This window comes from Dendrobates tinctorius, unplaced genomic scaffold, assembly GCF_039654945.1.
Source record: "Dendrobates tinctorius isolate UK_male_01 unplaced genomic scaffold, ASM3965494v1 ptg000013l, whole genome shotgun sequence".
Lineage (NCBI taxonomy): Eukaryota > Metazoa > Chordata > Amphibia > Anura > Dendrobatidae > Dendrobates > Dendrobates tinctorius.
In genome coordinates, this window is record NW_027361681.1 from 8,479,694 (window position 1) to 8,492,137 (window position 12,444).

Below are 12,444 nucleotides of genomic sequence, written 5' to 3' on the forward strand. Positions count from 1 at the left end.
CAAACCACATATCCAAGCTCTTTCCGCTTCCTGCTGACTCCAACTCAGAAATATCTCATGGATCCGTACATTCCTCAACCAAGAATCTGCAAAAACCCTAGTCCATGCCCTCATCATCTCCCACCTTGACTACTGCAACCTCCTGCTTTGTGGCCTCCCCTCTAGCACTCTTGCACCCCTCCAATCTATTCTTAACTCTGCTGCCTGACTAATCCACCTGTCCCCCCGCTATTCCCCGGCCTCTCCCCTCTGTCAATCCCTGCACTGGCTCCCCATTACCCAAAGACTCCAGTTCAAGACCCTAACCATGACATACAAAGCCATCCACATCCTGAGTCCTCCGTACATCTGTGACCTAGTCTCCCGGTACCCTGAGGAAGGTGCCAGGAAGGGCGCCGAAACGCGTAGGAGGAAATAAAGGAGTACACTGCTATAACATCTTGTATCCCAGGTGATTTGTGAATCTCGGCAGCGCGGACTGCAACACACCCTGCTTCCCACAACTTTAAAGGTTTTTCCACGTGCGAGTGGTTGGTGGAGGTCCTGCAGCAGCTGATTCTGTGATATGCTCTCAAGCCAGTTGTGGGTTACACAACTGGAATAGGTGAGTGGAACTGTATTATACCGCTCATACTTCAAGTGTCACTAGTGATAGGGCACTATTGCGCCTCTTGTTCCCCCCACCATTTTTATAATGGAAAGCGGGCTGTTCAGCACTATATATGCATCACACAGAAAAAACAGCCATCAAAAAGTAGCCTGCAGCTGCCAAGGCGTTTGCATGTTCTCGCTACTTAAGGCAATGAATATTCACTTTGCTCCACTCCCGTAGGCGTGGAATGCAGTGAATATTCATTACCTTTAGTAGCGGCACGCGTGATAGCCAGCAGGTGCAAGAAGTAGGCGGCTGCGGCTAACATGGTGCTCGCTATTAAATAGCAATGAATATTCACTGCTCTCCATGCACATAGTCCTGGCGTGGATGGCAGTGAATATTCCGGCAGCTGTCCTTGGCTTGTAAACAGCACATGATGCCACTGCCATGCGCTGTTACACACATAAATCAGCTGCTGGCATCAGAACAAGATACTGCAAGGGGGCGCAGGAAAGGTAAGTATAATGGTTTATGGTTTTATTTTATGCTTTTCTGATGGGGGCCATGTATACCATGATGAGTATGGGGGTCAATCATAACAGGATGGAGATGGAGGCCCTGCATACCAGGCTAGCGATAAGGGGGACATGCCTACCAGGCTAGATATGTGAGGGCCATGCATGTAAAGATGGAGATGATGGAGCCATGCATACCAGGATAGGATGGGGATGAGGAGGTTATGCATAGCAGGATGGGGATGAGAGCGTTGTGCATATCAGGATATAGATGAAGGGGCCATGCATCCCAGGATGGGGATTAGTGCAGAATTGATAACATTTTTTACTTCATTTTCTTTTCTAATTTCCTCATTTAAAACATAGCTGCGTCTTAAGGTCTGGTGCATCTTATAGTCCGAAAAATATGGTAATTAGCAAATCCTAATAATCGTTGCAATCCTTTCAGGTCACGAGGTTGAACCCAATCAACTATAGCCTGCACCTTGCCAGGTTCCATCTTAAACCCTTCAGTTGATAAAATGAACCCCAGGAACAATATTTCCAGAACAGAAAAACTACATTTTCCCAATTTAGCAAACAAAAAAATGTTCTGAGTTTTTGTAAAACACACCGAACATGTTCCTACTGTGCATGTCATCAAGGTATACCACAATAAGCCTTCTAATAATATCTGAGAAACTGTCATTCAGAATGTTCAGAAAGACTGCAGATCCATTGTAAACAAATGCATGACAAGATTTTCAAATAAACCCTCCATTGTTAAAAAACACTGTTTTCCACTAATCACCCTCCCAGATACTCATCAAATTATAAGCCCCTTTAACGTCAAGTTTAGAAAAACATTTCGCAAGCTGATTATATAGGTTGGGGATGAGTGGAAGCTGGTAAGTATTCTTAACTGTAAGTTTGCTGAGTTCACGGAAATAGAGGCAAGGATGTAGGCCACAAAAAAGAACCTCACAGCTACAGGCGAGGAGGAGGCCGGATATGACCCTTCTGTAAATTTTAATTTACATATTCTTTCATAGCGGTCCATTCATGTCCTGACAAATTATACAGGCAAGCTTTATGCAATTTGGCATTAGGAATAAGATTTATAGCACAATCATAAGGACCAAGGGGAGGTAGTATCTCTGCCTCTTTTTCTGAGAACACATCTCCAAAGACTTTGAGGAACGCCGGCAAACCCTCCAGACTAGAAGAGCAAATTTGTACAGAACTAAGACATTTCTTATGACAGTAGGAACTTCATTAAACAATATCCTTCTGACCTAAATCATTAACAGGATTATAGATAGCCATGGAATTCCCAACACCAATCCAGCAGGTAAATTATCCAACACATAGCAGGAGATGGACTCTGAGTGAAGAGTTCCCACTCTAAGCGTCAATTCCACCGTTACCAGCTGGACAAAGCCCTGAAGCAACGATGTCCTGTCATTGGCCACAATTTGAATGGGTCTATCCAATCTACTGTCCCTAATCCTAATTTAAGAACCAATCCAGAATCAATTAAATTGGTGGCAGACCCACAGTCAATAAAAGCAAGAGCAGAAACCACAGGTTCTGAAAACAAAGTTCCACTTTCAGCAGTACTTTATCTGAGTAGTAAAAGGGCACCTGGAAGTCTGGGTGACCTCCTCTAAAATCACCCAGACATAGACGTTTCCTGATGGATTGCTGGCTTGAGGGCTTATCGAGCAGTATTTGAGGAAATATCCAGCATGACCAAAATAAAGGCAGAGTCCGAGATCACGCTGACTCCTCCTCACCACGTCCTGAGAGCGGTCTGCTTTAATCTCCATTGGTTCTGTCTCTGGCAAGTGAACAGACATGGGCAGGATGCCTGAAACCCCCTGTCGTTCATCACATCTATCTCAAATTCCGTGATCTATTCAAATGGACTGAGTCATGGCCCCCCCAGGGAACAGGGTGTAGTACGCAGAGCAAGAGCATCTTTAAGAGTATCTGAAAGGCCGAGGTGAAACTGACACCTGAGAGCTGCATCATTCCACAAAATCTCAGAGAACTTTTGCCAGAACTCTGAACTATAGTCATCTGTGATGCGGCCCTCCCAGCGTCAGGTTCATGATCTTTGCCTCTGTGCCCTGGACCCTGTCAAGTTCATCATGGATCATCCCTAAGGCGTCAAAAAAGGCATCAACAGAAGACCGTTCGAAGGCTAGTAGAAACAAAGAATGCATAAGTCCAAGGACCCTCTCGCAATACGGACATGATTATTCCCACCCGCTGGGACTCATCCCCAGAAGACCAGGGTCATAAGGTAAAAAATAGTCTGCAGCTCTCCCTGAATACCCTAAACTGATCTTTCTCCCCCCAAAAAAATTGTCAGGAAGTGCCACTACTGGAGTCATTGCTACAGTCGATAGTGGAGAGCTTTGGGAAGCATACATAGTACAAAAAACTGACCCTGTTTTACTTATTTTTTTATTTTACACCGTTCATTTTGCAGTATAAGTGATTAGGCGGTTTTATTCTTCAGGTCAAAACGAGTGTAGCAATAGCAGATTTCTATAGTTTTCTTATGATTTGGGCTATTACACACTAAAAAAATGTTTTTTTGCAAAAAAAATTTTGAGAGTTTACCTAATGACAGTCTAGCTTTCTATTCAGTTTTTTGGGAGCAGAATGTTTGTTTTTTTCTTTTTTTTTTATTTATGCTGTTCGCCTTGTGGTAAAAGTGATAAGGAAACTTTATTCTTTGAGTCAGTATAATTACAGTGATACCATATTTATATATTTTTTTTTCTTTTGCTTATTTTACACAAAAGCAATGTTGTAGAAAAATAATGGTTTTGCAACACTATAGTCTGACACCTACAGTATAGCTTTTTTTTTTTTATTTCTCCATTGACAGAGCTAAGTGAAGGCTTATTTTTTACAGGACAAGATGTTTCCAGCTATACCATTTCTATTTACATGTGACTTTTTTATAGAATTTTATTCTGCGTTTTGTTCAGTTGCATGATGAAAAAACAATCTTCACAATGTTTATTTCTTTGGTGTTCACTTAAGGAGTTAAATAATGTGTCAGTTTTACAGATCAGATTGTTCTAGACACAACAATCCCAAAGGCTACATCGCCACCATCAGGAATAGCAATATTTTGGAGGCAGCTTATTTTCGCTGAGTCCAAAACGCTGCATTCTAATTACCGCACTTGTTTGTCAGTACATGCGGACTCGCCACATGGAAGGACATTCATTTGGTCAAAATCCTCGCTGCGGCTCGTAAACCCAAAACGGGTGAGTTTACGCAGCAGTAAATAGAAGCACAGTGGGCAGTAAGTCTTTTTTCTTGTATTTACTTTTGTATTTTTGGAATCGTGGGGAAAAAAGCTGGAATGTCCCTCTCCCACGCCCCTAAAAATAGATTGGTGTAGGAAGGTGCACATGAGGCACCCATAGCAGTGCCTTGTAATTGCAGAAAAATTTGCTTATTAAACATGAAGCAGTTGTTCGTAAGTATTAATTCAAGTAAGATGAGAAGTATGGCGAAGCAAGATTCAAGGTGCAGTAGCTGCCAGTCCATCTATCCGATTGATGTGTAAAGCGACTCAACGTCGGCTGTAACCATCATTCTGTTGTCCGATAGAAACATACTGCCCAATCTACATAATGCCACCATGGTGTCTTTGTAAGATGGCAATGTTGCAACCAATGGTTTCAGAAAATAGTTAACAGTATCACATATACCGTATATACTCGAGTATAAGCCGACCCCAGTATAAGCCGAGGCACCTAATTTTGCCATGAAAAACTGGGTAAGCTTATTGACTCAAGTATAAGCTGGGTATGTATTGTCCCCTCATCCCTATCCTTGTATGCATGGCTCCCCCATCCCTGTCCTTGTATGCATGGCTCCTCCGTCCCTGTGCTTGTATGCATGGCTCCCCCGTCGCTGTCCTGGTATGCATGGCTCCCCCGTCCCTGTCATTGTATGCATGGCTCCCCCGTCCTTGTCATTGTATGTTTGAGATAGCAGGAAACGGAGGATGCAGTGACAAGCAGGAGGTAGAACAAGAGTTAACGGGTTTATTACAGGGAATACTCCACCCAGAGAGGTATTGGGTTAATAGGGCGTAAACGTGAAAATTACGTCTGAATAAGAACAATGATTCATGAAACAGGTATACTTATCAGTCTGGTGGTGTCCTGGCTGTGAAGGCTTGTAATCCCATGGTGGCGTCCATGTAAGTGACGCGTGAAGTCTCTGGTGTGATCCTGCAGATAGTCGAGGAACTGGCTCACAACTAAGGCGGTGTATCCTAGCTCTCCTAAGTGTGGTTCTGTGTTCCCGAGTTGACGAACCTGAGGTGTCGCAGTCTGTGAGAACACCGAAGCGTGGCGCAATACATCGGTGACAGCAGAGGTGAAACTGCCCTGCTCTGTGTGAGGCACCAGATCAGGCACCAGATCAGTCTTAGGCCGCAAGCCCGTGGTAATCAGCGGGACGGTGAGAGTAGGATTATCGGTGTCAGGGGTGAGTGGAACCACAGCTTTTGGCTGCTCACAGTCAGTACGCGCATAGGCCGGGGAAATGCAGCTTTGGACTGGGGTATCGCGTCGCTGACAGGAGAGTGAACCAATCTTTTCCTGCTGCGCCCTCTGTCTTCCCGCCAAGTCTCCTGCTTTCCCACGCGCACAAGAAAGGTACCACCGGCCCGGTCCACCTTCCTACTTATGTATGGCTCCCCCGTCCCTGTCATTGTATGCATGGCTCCCCTGTCCCTGCAATTGTATGCATGGCTCGCCCATCGCTGTCCTGGAATGCATGGCTATTTATCCCCTTTCCTTGTATCCATGATTCTTGTTAAAAAGAAAATAAACATCCTATTTATCTGCCTGCGCGCCCTTGCTGGCACTGCATCTCGTTGCGGCACCAGCATCTCTTCCGGCCAAGCAATCATGTGGCTCCGCTCATTAACGTAATGAATATGCACTCCACGCCTATGGGAGTTGGGAGGCGCGCATATTCATTACCTTAGTGAGCGGGGCCACGTGATCGCTCGGCCGGAAGAGCTGCTGGCACTGGAACGAACGAAATGCAGTGCCAACGAGCGAGGGCGCGTAGGTAGGTGAGTATGATGTGCACTGGAAGCCGGTGGCTGCAGCTAGCACTGTGCGCTATTACAGCAGTGGCACAGGCTTTATCCACAACCGCTGACTACTGCCTCTGTGACCTGATGCTTCCCCTCCCTTGTCGTTTTTGAGACAATTGACTCGTGTATAAGCCGAGGGGGGTGTTTTCAGCTCAAAAAAAGGGTGAAAAAAATCGGCTTATACATGAGTATAAACAGTAATTTCACAGAGACCACCATTACCTGCTTCTATTGGTCTTCCAGGAGGGTCCACGGGATTCTTGTTGATCTTCGGGAGCAAGCAGAATGTAGGCAACTGGGGGTTCAGAGCTTTAATCCTATTACTACCTTTCCCATTACTAACTACTCTCAATATTGGAGAAAGCCGTTACGGAAGGGATTATCCCTAAATGTATGCTAGAGGCCATTCAAGCTCTGAACCTCCTGTTGCCTACATTCTACTGGTTTCCGAAGATCCACAGGAATCCTATGGATCATCTCTTCCAACATTCATGACTAACAAAATCTATACTGTAATCATCAAATTTTCCCTTATGTTAGTGGCGTGTTTTGTAATGTTTCATAATGCTGAGACTGTAATAAATGACTTCCCATTTAGGCGCCTTCGGAGGTTTAATATCTTTAAGCTCAAACGTTTTAAAACAAATTGTTCTCCTATACTCGCTCGCCCAAGCGTATAACACTGCAGAGTGCTATCTGACATCAGATAGCACTTGGTTCAATGTTGTACTAGGGGTTGTGCAGAGCTGCTATTTTTTTCTCATGCCAATTCAGAATGATTAAAAAAAAAAAATCACAGCATCCTGTGAGTGACTCCGCAATTCAGATCATGCAAACCCATACAAATCTAGGAATGTGTGTGAGACACTGGACTGTCAACCGAATGCAGTCAGACATCTGTGAACTTAAGGCCCCGTCTCACATAGCGAGATCGCTAATGCGTCACCAATTTTGTGACGCAACAGCGATCTCGCTACATATGACGCAGCAGCGACCGGCCCCCCTGCCCCAAAATGAGAATGAAACCTATAATTACATAAGAAAGGCGAGGTTCCAGTGGACAGATTGAACCGATTATTAAAGGCGAAGTCACCAAGAGGCAAAAATGAGGACCAGTTTTCCCAAGGAGCTGTAACAAACCATCTTAAAATTTGTTCTAGTGATTGATTTGTCCTCTGTCTTATCATTCGTTTCATTTTGGTAAGCAGAGGAAAACGACAAATCAATCCACAATTTCCTACAAAACACTCTCCAAATTTTAGACACAAACTGTACCCCACTATCAGATACAATGTTCTAAGGAATGCCATGCATTCCATGACCTTGCTTACTATCACCCAAATAATAGTTTTTCCACCAGACAACGACAAATCAGTAATGAAATCCATAAACAAATGAGTCAATGGTCTTTCTGCAATAGGCAATGGAGCCAGTTCTCCAGTCGGCAGATTATGACAAATTTTAGCATGTGCGCAAATCTCACAAGATAATACAGAATCCTTAATATTGTTATTGGATGGCCACCAAAAGAGTCTAACAACAGCTTTCCGTTGTAGCAGTGACCCCCGGATGACCATTTAAGACTGAATAATGAAACTCTTGCAATAGACGTCATTTTACATACACAGGGACAAATAATTTAGATTTAACAGTAGCAGGTGGGGCCAACGACTAGACCTCGCAAATTTCAGCTTCCAATTCTGAGGATACAAATCACAATTCCTAGAGGAAGAATGGAGGATGGATGACAAATGGAATCAAGGCTGCTTAACAAAGCGCCAGCCCTAACGTCCTTAGACCCCATTCTGAACGTGATGAAAATACTGAATCTAGAAAAAAATAAGGACCATCTGTTCTGTCTCAGGGTTAAATATTTAGCAGATTCAATATAAACTAAATTTTTATGATTTGCCACCACAGTAACAGGATGAATAGCTCAATCAATAAAAGTCTCTATTTTTCAAAGGCTAACTTGACAGTGAGCAGCTTGCGATTCACTTCATAATTTCTCTCACAGATGAAAATTTCCTAGAGAAAAATGCACATGGTCGCAACTTGTTCAGAGTTTTGGAACCTTGAGAAAAAACAGCCCCTACTCCAACCTCTGAGGCATCTACCTCTATGAAGAATTTTTTTCTGGAGATCGGGTTGAATTAAAACTGGAGCGGACCAGAAGCACTCATTTAGCTTATCAAAAGAGCCATCAGCATCTAACGACCAAACCTTAAGATCCACCCCCTTACGTGTGAGGTCTTTAACGATCTGAGAAAAACCCCTAAAATTTCTATAGTACTGTATTTTTTGGACTATAAGGCTGGAGTCACACACAAGGTAGAAAAATACGGAACCGTATTTTACGTCCGTAATACGCATAAATGGTCCCTAAATAGTGCTCCATATGTCATCTGTTGTCAGGGTGTGGCCACGTATTTTTCTCATGTTAGCATTCGTATGTAATCCGTATGGCATCCGTATACCGTTTTTTTCTCTCAGGCTTGCAAAACGGACATATAATGGAGCCCAATGACAGGTTTTCAAATGCAAACAAAAGAATAAATATGTATCCCCGCAGCCTCAGTGATGTCAGCAGGAGTCCCTGGCTGATCTGTGAATGAACTAATGACCGTGGGAAAAAAGTCAGAAACGTTCCCACAGTAATTAGATCATCTACAGGCAGCCATTGAGGCTGCGCAGAGCTGAATCAATTCATTTTGTAGTAGATTACAGTGAGGCTGGTCGCATTAGCACCGATCCTCGTTGAAAACTATTTAACCCCTTCTGATGGATTGCAGCGTGGGACATGACTGAACAGCGGAGAGGTAAGGATATTGGTGATTTTTTTATGTTATTTTTGTTGCAGGTCATGGTTTTATTTTGGATTACCAGACTAATAAAAATTTGTCAAAAACTTGGTGTATTTATTTCATTAAAAGACTTTTTAATTAATGTCTGTGTGTGTGGTTTTTAACCCTTTCTTACTATAGGGTTAATAATGGATCGGTGTCTTATTGACACCTCTCCATTATTAATCGGCTTAATGTCACCTTACAATCGAATGGTGACATTAACCTCTTTGTTATATTAACCCACTCGCCATCGCTACATGGCAATGGGAATAGAAAGGATCAGTGCCAGAATTTCAAATATATCGTGGCACTACTGAGTAGGGGCACAAAAAGAAGGTTCCCACACCAGAGTAAGTAATTGAAAAAATTTTTGTCACTCAACTTTTGCGATATGTGAAGGATTTTATTTGCAGTCTCAAATATTAGGCGTTTCGGGTATGACAATAAGAATCATTGAATATTTGAATGAAGCACCACTCATAAGAAATATATGGGCCAAAAGGTCCACAAAAGATCTGGGCAGAAAATTAGAAGAATGGACATCAGTATAATATCCTCAGCATATGTGTATTATAAAGTGGAATCCCTTGAAAGGTCAATCTCACACATGGGATTAATATATTTATATCAGCTATTGGACGGTGACAGCTTTGGTTGTGTGTGGATAGCGGTCGTTGGTGGGTGGTGGCGCTGTGTGGCCTGGAGGAATGCGGTATCCACCGCTAGTGCCGCATGTAGATACCGCATTCAAATATTCAATGATTCTTTGAACATGAGCAGTCTTGTGTACTGATGAAGGCTTATTGTCATAGCCGAAATGTCTAATACTTGTGACTGCAAATAAAATCCTTCACATATCGCAAAAGTTGAGTGCCCAAAATTTTTTCAAGTGCCAGAATTGGCACATCTTATAGATGCGCCATTTCTGGGGTGTCTGGGGGCAGATTTTTGTAGCCGGGGGGGGGGGGGGGCCAAAAACAATGGTCTCTCTCATGGCTATTAAAATCTGCCTTCACTCACCTGCTTTACCTCTCTGGTTGACAAATTACAGCGGGAGCCCACACATTTTTTTTTCAACGAATTAACCCCTTAAATTAACACCTAGACGTCCCAAATTTTGCACACAAACCATCATCTAATTATTAGTCAGGGACATATGAAAAAAGCAAGAAATTAAATGGTTTACTGTATGTAAACCATGTGTCATTTCTTATCGGGTTGGGGAATGATTTGACAGAAACCGGCAATTGAATTAGCGGCTATTCTGCTATGAAGTATAAATATATATGTGTCTCAATGACATGTATATGCATATATATATATACATATATATATGTATTCTATGTGTCTAGATCTATTCTTTCGTTTCTTTATTAAACCTGTCAGTGTAATTTTACTGTATAGCTCACTGAATTGCCGGCTTTTCTTAAAGACACCGGGTGGGTATTTGTCGCAAGTCACACGTGTGGTCCGTGTGTAATGTGTATTTTTAGCGCACCCATAGACTTGCACTGGCGTACTACGGTCGCAATACGCTGACAATCGCAGCATGCAGAAGCAATGGGATGAAGCTGAATGGGAGGAGGCACAGATTAGATATTAGAAAAAACTTTTTGACAGTTAGAGTGATCAATGAGTGGAACAGGCTGCCACGAGAAGTGGTGAGTTCTCCTTCAATGGAAGTCTTCAAACAGAGGCTGGACAGACATCTAACTGGGATGATTTAGCGAATCCTGCTTTGAGCAGGGGGTTGGACCAGATGGCCCAGGAGGTCCCTTCCAACTCTACGATTCTATGATTGGCACTGACCGTAGAAAATATGTGAGAAAAATACGGCTGATGGGAGCTACCCCATAGAGAATCATTGGTCCGTGGGCAATGCGCTTTTTTATCGCCTCTCACTCGTCCGTATTCCTCTCTAGTGTGACGCCGGCCTAAGACATACTTTTTTCCTCCAAAAACGTTGAGGAAAATTGGGGGGTGTCTAATAGTCTGGATGTACCTGCTCTGGCTGTGGTGGGAAGGTGGGGGAGCTGCAGCGGTGGAGCAGGGGTCACAGCCCTCTCTTGACCCATCCTCTGTATCTAGCTATCGCCCTATATCACTTCTCCCCTATGCCTCAAAACTACTGGAACAACACGTCCATCTTGAACTATCCTCCCACCTCTCTTCTTGCTCCCTCCTTGACCACTTGCAATCCGGCTTCCGGCCACACCACTCCACTGAAACTGCCCTAACTAAGGTCACCAATGACCTACTAGCCGCCAAGGCCAAGCAACACTACTCTGTCCTCCTCCTCCTGGACCTGTCCTCTGCCTTTGACACAGTGGACCATTCCCTATTACTACAGACCCTCTCATCTCTTGATATCACAGACTTGGCCCTATCTTGGATTGCGTCATACCTAGCAGACCGTACATTCAGCGTCCCCCATTCGCACACCACCTCCTCACCGCGCCCCCTATCCATCTGAGTCCCGCAAGGTTCAGTCCTAGGGCCCCTGCTCTTCTCCATTTACACCTTCGGCCTCGGACAGCTCATAGAATCTCATGGCTTTCAGTATCATCTCTATGCCGATGACACACAGATCTACATCTCTGGACCAGATATCACCTCCCTACTAAGCAGAATCCCTCAATGTCTGTCAGCTATTTCATCCTTCTCCGCTGGATTTCTGAAACTTAATATGGACAAAACAGAATTAATCATCTTTCACCCATCTCACATGACCCCCCCCAACAGACCTATCCATTAAAGTAAACGGCTGCCCACTCTCTCCAGTCCCACAAGCTCGCTGCCTCGGGGTTATCCTTGACACTGATCTCTCTTTCAAACCACATATCCAAGCCCTTTCCGCTTCCTGCCGACTTCAACTCAAAAATATCTCACGGATCCGTTCATTCCTCAACCAAGAATCTGCAAAAACCCTAGTCCATGCCCTCATCATCTCCCGCCTTGACTACTGCAATCTCCTGCTCTGTGGTCTCCCCTCTAGCACTCTCGCACCCCTCCAATCTATTCTTAACTCTGGTGCCCAACTAATCCACCTGTCCCCCCGCTATTCCCCAGCCTCTCCCCTCTGTCAATCCCTGCACTGGCTCCCCATTACCCAAAGACTCCAGTTCAAAACCCTAACCATGACATACAAAGCCATCCACAACCTGAGTCCTCCGTACATCTGTGACCTAGTCTCCCGGTATTTACCTGCACGAAACCTCCGATCCTCACAAGATCTCCTTCTGTACTCTCCGCTTCCCACAATCGCATACAAGATTTCTCCCGCGCATCCCCTCTGCTCTGGAACTCTCTACCACAACATATCAGACTCTCGCCTACCATGGAAGCCTTCAAAAATAACTTGAA